The following is a 10877-nucleotide window of genomic DNA, read 5'->3' on the forward strand; positions in this document are numbered from 1 at the left end:
AGGCAAGTATGGAGAGCTCTACACCCATGCAGTATGTCAGCAACATTACAACTGCATGAACTTGGCTGTATGTGACAGGAGGGACACAGGCTCATCATGGCTCAGCAAACATGACTGGTGACCCACTACCATTAGCAGGCTGTACAGTAACAGGTGGAAAGTGCTATGTGACAGTTGGGATGAGGGTTCCCCCCGAACATGGAGGCACTACCTCATCAGCTAAAAGAAGCACATAGTGTTGTTTTGATATTGAGTAGACACAGTAAGTGACAAAAGTAGCCACCTATGCAAAGCAGAACCACAACTCACTGTGTAGTTACATGTGTGACCTCAAAGGAGAGGCTCAAATTGTCAGTGACCTCATATGTACACCCACACTGTGTCAACTACACTGGCTTGTCCCCACCACATGTGACACATGACATTCCTACAACCTGTCCCATAACTTCCATATTTACAGAGCATTTTGTAACTGGCCTCTGACTGGAGGAGACACAACATCTATTGCACATGCTAACATTCCAGGCTGCATCCCACATGCGATCTGACAAGGATTACTAACACCATTGGGACACCCTTGCAATCATACCAACACTACTGGCTGCACACCAGCTGAGTGGACAGTGGCAGCTGTTATACCTTTGCACAGAGATGTGCATCCACTGACTGATATAACTATACACCTCTTTGTCTGAGTATCCATATCTGTATGGCTTTAGGGACGTTCATCCTGAAGCTGATCAGCACACATATATGTGTTCTACACACTGTTGACTGTACACAGTTTAGATGTGTGATGTGGGAGCATGACTTTTACATGTGGTGGATATTTCTGAGGCAGTCACCGTGGACCTGGGTGAGGGTACATCAGGGTATACAACTCCCTAGACTCAGCCAAGCCATCTGACTATATACCCTGCTCAGGCAACATTTACAAAGCACCCACTTAGGCATCCATGATACTATCATTGTAGGGGTCACTGAGTGGCCCATTGCTGGTGCAGATAGGTTCATAGGTTCATACTAGGTTATCTGCCCTAGGGCATTTATAAGCCTAGCCAGAGTGTGTTTGGCTTTCGCCACCCATTTTAAATTAATTTTGCTATGCCCTTTTTCGAGGTTAGTATACTGTGCCTCTGTCTAACAGTGACACAGAAGTGATACCAGGGGTAAACCTACGATCTCCCATCCACTCATCAAGATTCCTCTTGAAGAGAGTCAATGAGGGACTCTGCCTAACCTGGACTGGGATTTTATTCCAGAGTGAAGGGAGCCTCTGGGTTATGAATCTGTCCCTCCAGCATGTCCTGTTTATTTCAGTGCTGAGGTTCAAGTCTCTCGAGCGTGTGGCTCGATGGGATTTGGATTTTCTGAGGTGCAGCATGTCCATTAATTCCGGGTTGGACATGGCTTTATACGTCAGGCACAGATCGCCTCTGAGCAGGCAGTATGCCACTGAGTAGAACTGGAGTTTCTTTAACCGGGCAGCATATGGCATCTGTTTGAGCCCTTTGATCCTCTTGGTGAGGTACTTTTGGGGTCTTTCCAGTTGCTGCAGATGTCTGGTAAGGTACATCCCAAAAGGGGAATTGTACTCAATTATGGGCCTGATGAGGGATGAGTAAAGAGGCACGATGACCTCCCCTGATCTAGATGTGAATCCCTTCATGATTACGTGGGCTATATAAAATGTTTTTCTAACCACTTTGGCCACGTGGCTGTCAAATGAAAGATTGCTATCAACTTGGGTCCCCAGGTCCCTAATTACTTCTTCTGTACTTAATGGATTACTACCTATGTGGTAATTTGTGGGCACTTTGTTTTTGCCAAAGGGGATGACTATACACTTTTTGGTGTTTAGCTTGAGGCCATGGCTCTGGCACCAGTTGTCTGTTTCTATGAGGCCCTTTTGGAGGATGCTTGTGTCGGCTGCAGAGTCGATTATGGCGCCCTGCTTGCAGTCATTTGCGAACTTGGTCAGCCACAGTCCTTCCGTGTTGGCCTGTACCTCCGAGAAATATATACCGAACAAGAGAGGTCCCAGGACTGAGCCTTGTGGGATGCCACTTGTAACTGGTTTGGAGTCTGACATGGCTCCAGCAATTCTAACCATCTGGTTTCTGTCCTTGAGCCAGTTTGCAACCCATCTAGTGACATAGGGGTTTATATTTAAGCTGGTGAGCTTATCTATAATGCCCAAGTGGGGTATTGTATCGAAGGCTTTTGCGAGGTCCACGTAGGCTGTGTGGACCACCTCCCCCTCGTCAGTGGCCTTGGTGACTGTTTCAAAGAAATCGACCAGGTTTAATAGGCAGGATCTGCCCTTAACAAAGCCGAACTGGGTAGGATCCAGTGTCTGTAGGTCCCCAATATCTTTATTTATGAGGTCCATGATGATCCTTTCCATAGCTTTGCAGACCAAGCTAGGCTTATGGGGCGATAGTTTCCAGGATCCGTTGAGGCACCACCTTTGTGGAGAGGGACCACTGTTGCTGTACGCCACTCTTTGGGTACATATCCTGTAGTAAGGCTGAGATTGAACAGTAGTTTTATGTTTGGGTTTAGCTCTTCTTGGAGTTCATGTAGGACGCAGCCCGGGACAACGTCTGGTCCCATTCATGCTGTGTTTTTTGCTTTGGAGAGGGCGGCTCTTACCTGAGCATCTGAGATGTCAGGGGGGCAGCACTCTGCTGGGATAGATATTTGCCCTTTTAGTGGGGAGGGGGGATAAGCTTGCACTGAACCTGTCAGCTAGCATGTTGGCAATGTCTGTGGGTTCGGTGTATTTTTTGTCATTTTGGACTAATTCTGAGCACATCTCCCACCCAGGTTACTAACATAACTAAAGAAAGCCTTGCGATTATCCTTAGTGTCCTGTGCAATTTTTCTCTCGAAGCTGGCCTTAGACAATTTTATGAGTGCCCATAGTTTTTTTGCTAATACTGATCAGAGATGCCTTCCCTTTTTGGGATTTTGCTCTATCATGTAGTAGCTTCCTCCTTCTATTGTATAGTTTGTTTATGGCTGGGGTCCACCAGACAGGACGTCTGCCTTTGGAGGATTGGGTCTTGGTTTTATTTGGGATTGCATGATCCATGCATTCCTGAAGGTGTTCATAGAATGCGTTTATAAAGGATTCTGCGGTCTGGGCTGTATTTTCCACAGGCCCGGGGGCTTTGAAGGATTCCATTTCGGTTTTGAGGAGTGTGAAATTTGCTTTAGAGAAGTTTTTCACTGTGGTTTTCTGGGCAGGGGGTGGGGTCGGGATGTGAATATCCAGTGAGATTAGTTTATGGTCTGATCTTACCAGTGAGGGATACACTTCTGGTCTGGAACATAAAGTCCCCATGTTGGTGATGATCAGGTCCAGTATGTTTCCCCTCTTGTGGGAGTGGTAACAAGTTGTTCTATAGCATTTGAGTTTATAAATTCTAGGAACCTTTGGGCTAAGGTGTTGGAGCTAGAGTAATGCTCCCAGTCTATGTTTGGGTAGTTGAAGTTGCCCAATATAATGGTGTTTGGAGAGAACTTCATATTTTCCAGTGTTCTCAGGAAGGCCGAGTGGGGTTCCTGGGTTTGAGAGGGTGGTCTGTAGCAGGCTATAAACTGGAAGGCAGTTTTATCCACTGTTAGTTGCATGTGGATAGTCTCTGATGCTTCGTGCTGTGCCACCAACCTGGAGGTGTGGGTATCTTTGATGAATATTGATACTCCCCCCTCCTTTTGTGGTTCGGACCAAGTTTTGGGGCCAAAAAGCATGGTATGAGGTATAACCTGGTAGTGCTGGGGTGCTCTCGGGAGCCTTGAACCAGGTTTCTGTTACTGCACAGATATCGATGTTCTCCATGCTAAGGAGAGTTTCGAGTGCGTGCATCTTGAGGTTTAGACTTCTGGCGTTGAGTAGCATTACTCTTAGTTTCTTATCCCTTGTGATACCTATGGAGGTGGGTTTGTCTTTTGAGCCTTGCCTAAAAAAGGCACTATGGGGGTAGCAAGAGCCTTTGCCAATATCCAAAAGCCCAGGGGTGACAGGTGAAAGCCGTCCCTAGCGAAGCATCATGGCTTGTCGAGCATGTCATCCCAGGCTGACAGGCATTGGATCCCCTTTGAATGACACCAATACTTAAGCCAATTGTTGAAATTGATCATCTTGTCTTCATATTGTGGCATCATTCTTGGTGAGGGTAAGATGCTACTCAAGGTCAGGGTCATACCGGCCTGGGCTACATGCCCAGAGAGCTCCTCTATGTCTCTTTTCATGTAGTCCAGGGAGGTATGTCTCAGGTCATTCACACCAGCATGGACAATGACTGAGTCATATTTGTACTTGCCTTGGAGTGACCTGAGTGCTTGTGTTATGTGGTGGATCCCAGCACCTGACAGGCAGCTCACCGTGACCTTCTCCTTGTTCATCCTGGTGAGCGGGACGTCAGTGTGCCTGACGATAGAGTCACCTATTACAAGTGTATCAGGTGTGTTGTTTAGCCTTAAGGGCTGTGACTGTTCGGCACACTGACCTTGTGAGCTATGTGTTGCACCTGTTTTGTTTTGGGGTAGCGGTGGCTTGGGTGTCTGCTTTGGAGGTCTCTGCTGCTTAGGCAGATTTTTATTTAGAGCCTCCAAGTATGTTTTTGTGTGTTTATGTGTTTGGTTTGCTGTCATGGTAGGTCTATGTGAGACTGGAATTGTAGTGAGTGTGGTTTCTTTCTCCTCCTGACTGGTTATGCCAGTACTGAGTTGAGAGAGCTTAGCCTCCAGTTTGGCTATATGGTTGCATCTCTCACATGTGTTGGAATTTTTTGGGAGGAGGAGAGTATGCAACATATGCAACATAGGGACATCTGCCTCCAAAAGCTGATCTTTCAGCAGCAGTGCAATCCTGGGTTTTCTTCTGCTTGGAATCTATTCAACCACAATACACAATGTTGGTTGATGGCTGCAAATTTTGAGCACTAATAGTCTCTGTGGTATGTCAGTCCTGCAACATGATATTGCGAACACATGCCTGTTGACATACTAATGGCCATAAACTCCATGCAAATATATAGTTAGTATCAGTTCCATCAGTTAGACCTATGTACCTGGTAAGTAGAACATCAGTCACACCATGTGATGTACATATTCAGGGTGAACAAACTGGGCATATAGACCTGGCCACACAGGTGTGCACCTATTGTGCCTCAGATCACCCTGTCTCTACAGTGTTATGACAGGAATCATATGGCTGATTAGATCTGACCATAAACTAATCACTCTGGATATCCACATTCCGCCACCACCCCTGGTCAAAGAAATCACCATGAAAAACTTTTCAAAAGCAAACTTCACGTTACTTAAGACCAAGGTGGGAAGTTTCAAAGCCCCCATGCTAAAGGATAATGCTGTCCAAGCTGCAAAATCCTTTACTAATGCACTCTACGGGCAGCTACAAGAATGCATGGATCATGCTATCCCAAGCAAAACCAAGACTCACTCCTCCAAGAAAAGGAAACCAGTCTGGTGGACCCCTGCCATAAACAAGCTATACAATAGAAGGAGGAAACTAGTACAGAAAAGAGTAAAATCCCAAGAAGGGAAGACATCCCTGATCAGTATCAGCAAAAACTATGTTCCCTTATAAAATCATACAAGGCTAGCTTCGAAAGAAAAATTGCCATGGACTCCAAAGATAACCACAAGGCATTCTTTAGCTATGTCAAGAATCTAAGTGGCAATTCTCAGATCTGCTCAGCGTTAGTGCAGAATGGCACAAAATACACTGAACCGACTGATATAGCCAACATCCTGGCAGACAGGTTCAGTGCAAATTTCACCCCCCTCTCACCCCCAAAAGGGCCCATAACTATACCAGAAGAATGTAGTGCCCCTGAAATCACAGACACTCAGGTTAAAACAGCACTCTCCAAAGCCAAAAACACAGCATCAATGGGACTGGACGGTGTCCTAGGCTGTGTCCTACACGAGCTCAGAGATTAACTAACCCCTTACCTAAACACACTGTTTAAACTCAGCCTCTCCACAGGCTACGTGCCCACAGAGTGGTGCACAGCAACGGTTATTCCACTCCACAAAGGTGGAGCCACAACGAACTCTGGAAACTATCGCCCTATAAGCCTGACTAGCTTGGTCTGCAAAGCTATGGAGCACATCATCCTAGATCTCATTAACAGAGACATTGGAAACCATCAAACACTGGACCCTACCCAGTTTGGCTTTGTTAAGGGCAGAGCATGCCTCCTAAACCTGGTGGACATCTTTGAGACAGTTACCAAGGCTATAGACGAGGGAACGGTGGTCCACACAGCTTACCTAGACCTCGCAAAGGCCTTTGACACCATTCCCCGCTCAGGTATTATAGACAAGCTCAACAGCCTGAACATAAACCCCTACATTATGAGATAGGTTGCCAACTGGCTCACGGACAGAACCCACATGGTAAGAGTTGCGGGAGCTAGGTCTTACTCTAAACCGGTTACAAGTGATGTTCCCCAGGGATCAGTCCTAGGACCCCTCCTGTTTGGCATATACTTCTCAGAGGTACAGGCAAGCACAGGAGGACTATGGCTGACCAAATTTGCAGACGACTGCAAACTGGGGGCTATAATTGACTCTCCGGCTGACACAGACATTCTCCAAAAGGGTCTCACTGAGACAGATACCTGGTGTTAAAACCATGGCCTCAAGCTAAATGCCAAAAGGTGCATAGTCATCCCCTTTGGAAAAAACAAACTACCCACAAACTACCACATAGGTGGTATCCCCCTAAATACGGAAGACGTAATAAGGGATCTGGGGACCCAAGTAGATAGTAACCTCTCCTTTAATAATCACATTGTCAAAGTGGTTAGAAAATCCTTCTATGTGGCCCACCTAATCACAGCTCGATTGAAGAAACTCCAACTGTACTTGGTTGCATACTGCCTACTCAGAGGTGATCTCTGCCTGACATACAAGGCCATGTCCAACCCAGAATTGATGAACATGCTCCACCTAAAGAAAAACGTATCCCCTCGAGCCACACGCTCCAGGGATCTAAACCTCACCACAACAATAAATAGGACGTGCTGTAGGGATAGACTCCTGTCCCAGAGACTTCCCATGCTCTGGAACAAGATTCCAATCTACATTAGGCAGAGCTCCTTGCTAACCCTCTTCAGGAGAAACCTTGACGAGTGGATGGGAAACAGAAAGTTTACCCCAGGGATCACTTCAGTGGCTCTGCTGGACAGAGGCACAGGGAACTAATCTAAGGGGGCGGCGAAAGCCAACACATTCTGGCTAGGCTTATAAATGCCTTTGGGCAAATAGCCTAGTACCTATGAAGCTATAGCTGAGGCTACAGTCACCTGTAAGTGACATGTTTACAACCTCCATGTACTCTTCCCTTAGCATGCCAATATCTGAGTGCAATAGCCATTTGGTGATGTACCTTTCCAAGCAGTACTGGCAGTTGCACACAACAGTATGGTCCCTCACAGGTGACTTCATATCTTCAGTATGTGTTCAATGGAGATAGTCTGCAATTAGTGTCTTTGTCACCTGTGACATATAGACTACTCAGAGGTGATCAGTGCCTTGCATATGGGGCAATGTGTGACCCTGCTTTATTGCATATGCTGCCTATCTGTAGGAGACATAGTAGAGGAATAACTCACTGTAAGGACATTAACCTCGTATGTGACATTGGTACTACGTGCTTGCGGGAGAGATTTCTCTAGCAGACTTAAACACACCCTTGAAACAGAACCCTACCTAATGGCACACAGAGCACCTCAGTGCACCTCACCACATGCCATCTGTATGATTGGCTGGGCACCGTTATCTCATCACAGGGCATCTGTCTGTGTCCCTCATGGACTGGGGCAATATGTGCTGATCCTGTAACTATAGGTATAAAGATGTCTATGGTTGTGATAGCGGTATGGCCATTATGCCAGTGAAGTTCAACATCCTATGGTTCCATAACATGATGTAAAAGTCTCTAACAGGTGCACATACAACCATGACTAAATTGAGTCTAGCACTACATCCAATCACTGCATACAGGACATGCCAAAGCACACAAGTAGTGCAAGTTGGCTGTATGTAGATGAGAACACTTACCAATTTAATAGTACACACAACAGATCACAGTACGTAATGCACGAAACACACCTCATGTCTGCTATTACTATCAGTTCAGGGCATATTATGCTTGATGACAACAGCAGGTCTTGTGTGGTTAATCCTTTGGGGGGGGGGGCACATCACACACTGTAAATCAAATACTGCAAAATCCTACCTATTTTTGTGTTGCCAAATGATCATATTTACGCCAGTGGGACACACACATGCACTAAGTAGCCTGTACTGAGATTAGAACCCCTACCTATCTAGTCTTACACACTATAGATCACAGTATTTATCACATGCACTGTGGCTGAAGTCTTGATACTACACTGTCAGCTGGTAGCCTTAAGGTGGATGACATCATCAGGTGTTGTAGAAGAGGGCAGTGTGCAAGCTAGCAGCAAGTTACAGGGCCAAAAAGTGCATAACCAATGCAGTTGGATAGCACACAAGGGCACAGCAGTTGTTTTGCACACACACACACACACACACACACACACACACACACACACACACACACACACACACACACACAGACACACACACACACACACACACACACACACACACACACACACACACACACACACACACACCACGTAGCCTGGAGTGAGATTAGAACCCCTAACTATCTAGTCGTATTCACTGTAGATCACAGTACATATTGCACACACCACAGGTTGAGTCTGTTGTATATGTTATTGTAGGCACAGTACTTGTTCATTACACAAACTAGGCTTGTGTTGAACAGCATCTGTGGTCTGCAGAGTGACATTGTTTCATACTGTTATCTGCATCTGGTATCCTATCAGTGGGATAACTATTATCCTGGCTATGTATGTACATTTACCAGTATGGCCATATGTGGCTGCATGCAGTTAGACAGGCAAACCTGTGGGCAGGAACAATGTGCTCTGTCCATGCATGCATTGACAACATTATGCATTACACCATCTGCTGACCTGCGTCTCTCTACGTGATGATGTGCAGCAGTGTGATAGTGCATATTTACTCACCATTATTAGGGTATGTTGGACAATACAGAAATCCACAAACATATTTATGTAATTAACAGGGATGTATATATAAATGTAGCTGTGTGTGTTTGTGATATGTATATGTGTTATGTAGATATATGGTGAGAGTCTATGTATCAATGTGAGATATATATATATATAGCTATATATATCAGTATATATCTATTTGACACTATATAGAAATAGATATACTATGTATTTGAGAGAGAGATAATTACAGATGGATAAACAGATCAGTCTAATGATGAAGCAACAGAATTGCGCACATTTTAACTAAGTGTTTGGGCATGCCCAGTGTAACTGTCAGTACTTATAAAGTGACTCCAGGCCACACCTACCTGTACTCCAGTGAGGGATTTTGTGTGTTACATACTATACCTCTCAACTGCCCAGAGTTTTGCAGAATGTCCAGAGTTTTGGCTCATAGATTTGGTCTGTTCCTCATAAAATTTGTGGTTTTCTGGCAAATCACTTGGATGAACTTAGGATTAAAGTCACTAAATAGTGACATACACTTGAGTGTCTGACTTCAAATCCTTCAGAAAAATGTCTGTTAAAACAAACTCTGTTATTTTAGCAACTGTTTATGTTTATGAGAGCAGTATTTAACATATGTCCCTAATTGTGGGCCTTTGTCCCCCCATTTTGTTGGGCTTTGAACAGATTTATTGCACTAAGAGTTTGGGAGGTATGTTACAGACATTGACATCTGTCTCTGTTTCTGCAGTACTGCAAGTCACTCAAAATGTCCACGGCATTCCCCAGCTGTCCGCTGTACTTAATATGTGACTGAGGTTCATAATGTTGCACCACACACAGACTGACAGTCCGTGAAAACACCAACATAATAATACCTTACATGCAAAAGATGCGCCTATTTCCAGATTAGAAACATCAACACCATCACCCATGCTAACTTCCCTAGTCCACTGAGTCACACAGGCTGCCAGACACAGTGAGTTATTCATCGTGCAATCAACAGCATAAATATGTACGTTGTTATTCCTGCTTTAGGTGTGACATACAATGTGTGATTTAGTTCTGTGTTACAGCCCTGAGATTGCCTGGTCTGCTGTTATACCATTGCTGACTTAGTGTTTAAGCAGTTATATGGGAACACTGCTGTGTTGGGGGTGAGGGAACAACAGCACATGATCTGCTGGGATAGGCAGTAGTCCAAATATCATGTGACCCCACTGTTTAACATCTCCCTTGACTGATGTAGTGCATATTCCATCGAACATGCACTATTGGACTGGGTACCTGCAGTCCCATGTGGATGTTACTTCTCTCCACATAGCCCACTATATTTCATTGCATAAATGCAGCAGATCCATATATATGGTACCATATTATAGTAATCCTTACAAGTAGTGTGTAGGATAGAGACTTACCTTGTGAATGCAGCAGTTGACAGGACTGTAGTTCAGGGCTGACTCTGTGTGATGCAAGCAGTACACAGCAAATACAGCGAAAGCGTAGGGCCGCGGAAGTCCCGATGAGAGCGGATCCACCCCTCCGCGGCCGGAGGGAGTACCACGGGGCCGGCCTGGATCGGAGGGAGGTCCCCCTGGCAGCTCTGAGGGCACGCGGGACACGGCCCTGCCAGGCAGCCTCCAGGAGATCTGGGGGAGACGGGGACCGTGGAGCTCTGGACCGGAAAGGAGCGGGCCGCGGAAGTCCCGATGAGAGCGGATCCGCCCCTCGGCGGCCGGGGGGAGTTCCGCGGGG

The sequence above is a fragment of the Protopterus annectens genome, chromosome 1.part1 (genome assembly GCF_019279795.1).
Source record: "Protopterus annectens isolate FY-2018-M chromosome 1.part1, PAN1.0, whole genome shotgun sequence".
Lineage (NCBI taxonomy): Eukaryota > Metazoa > Chordata > Ceratodontiformes > Protopteridae > Protopterus > Protopterus annectens.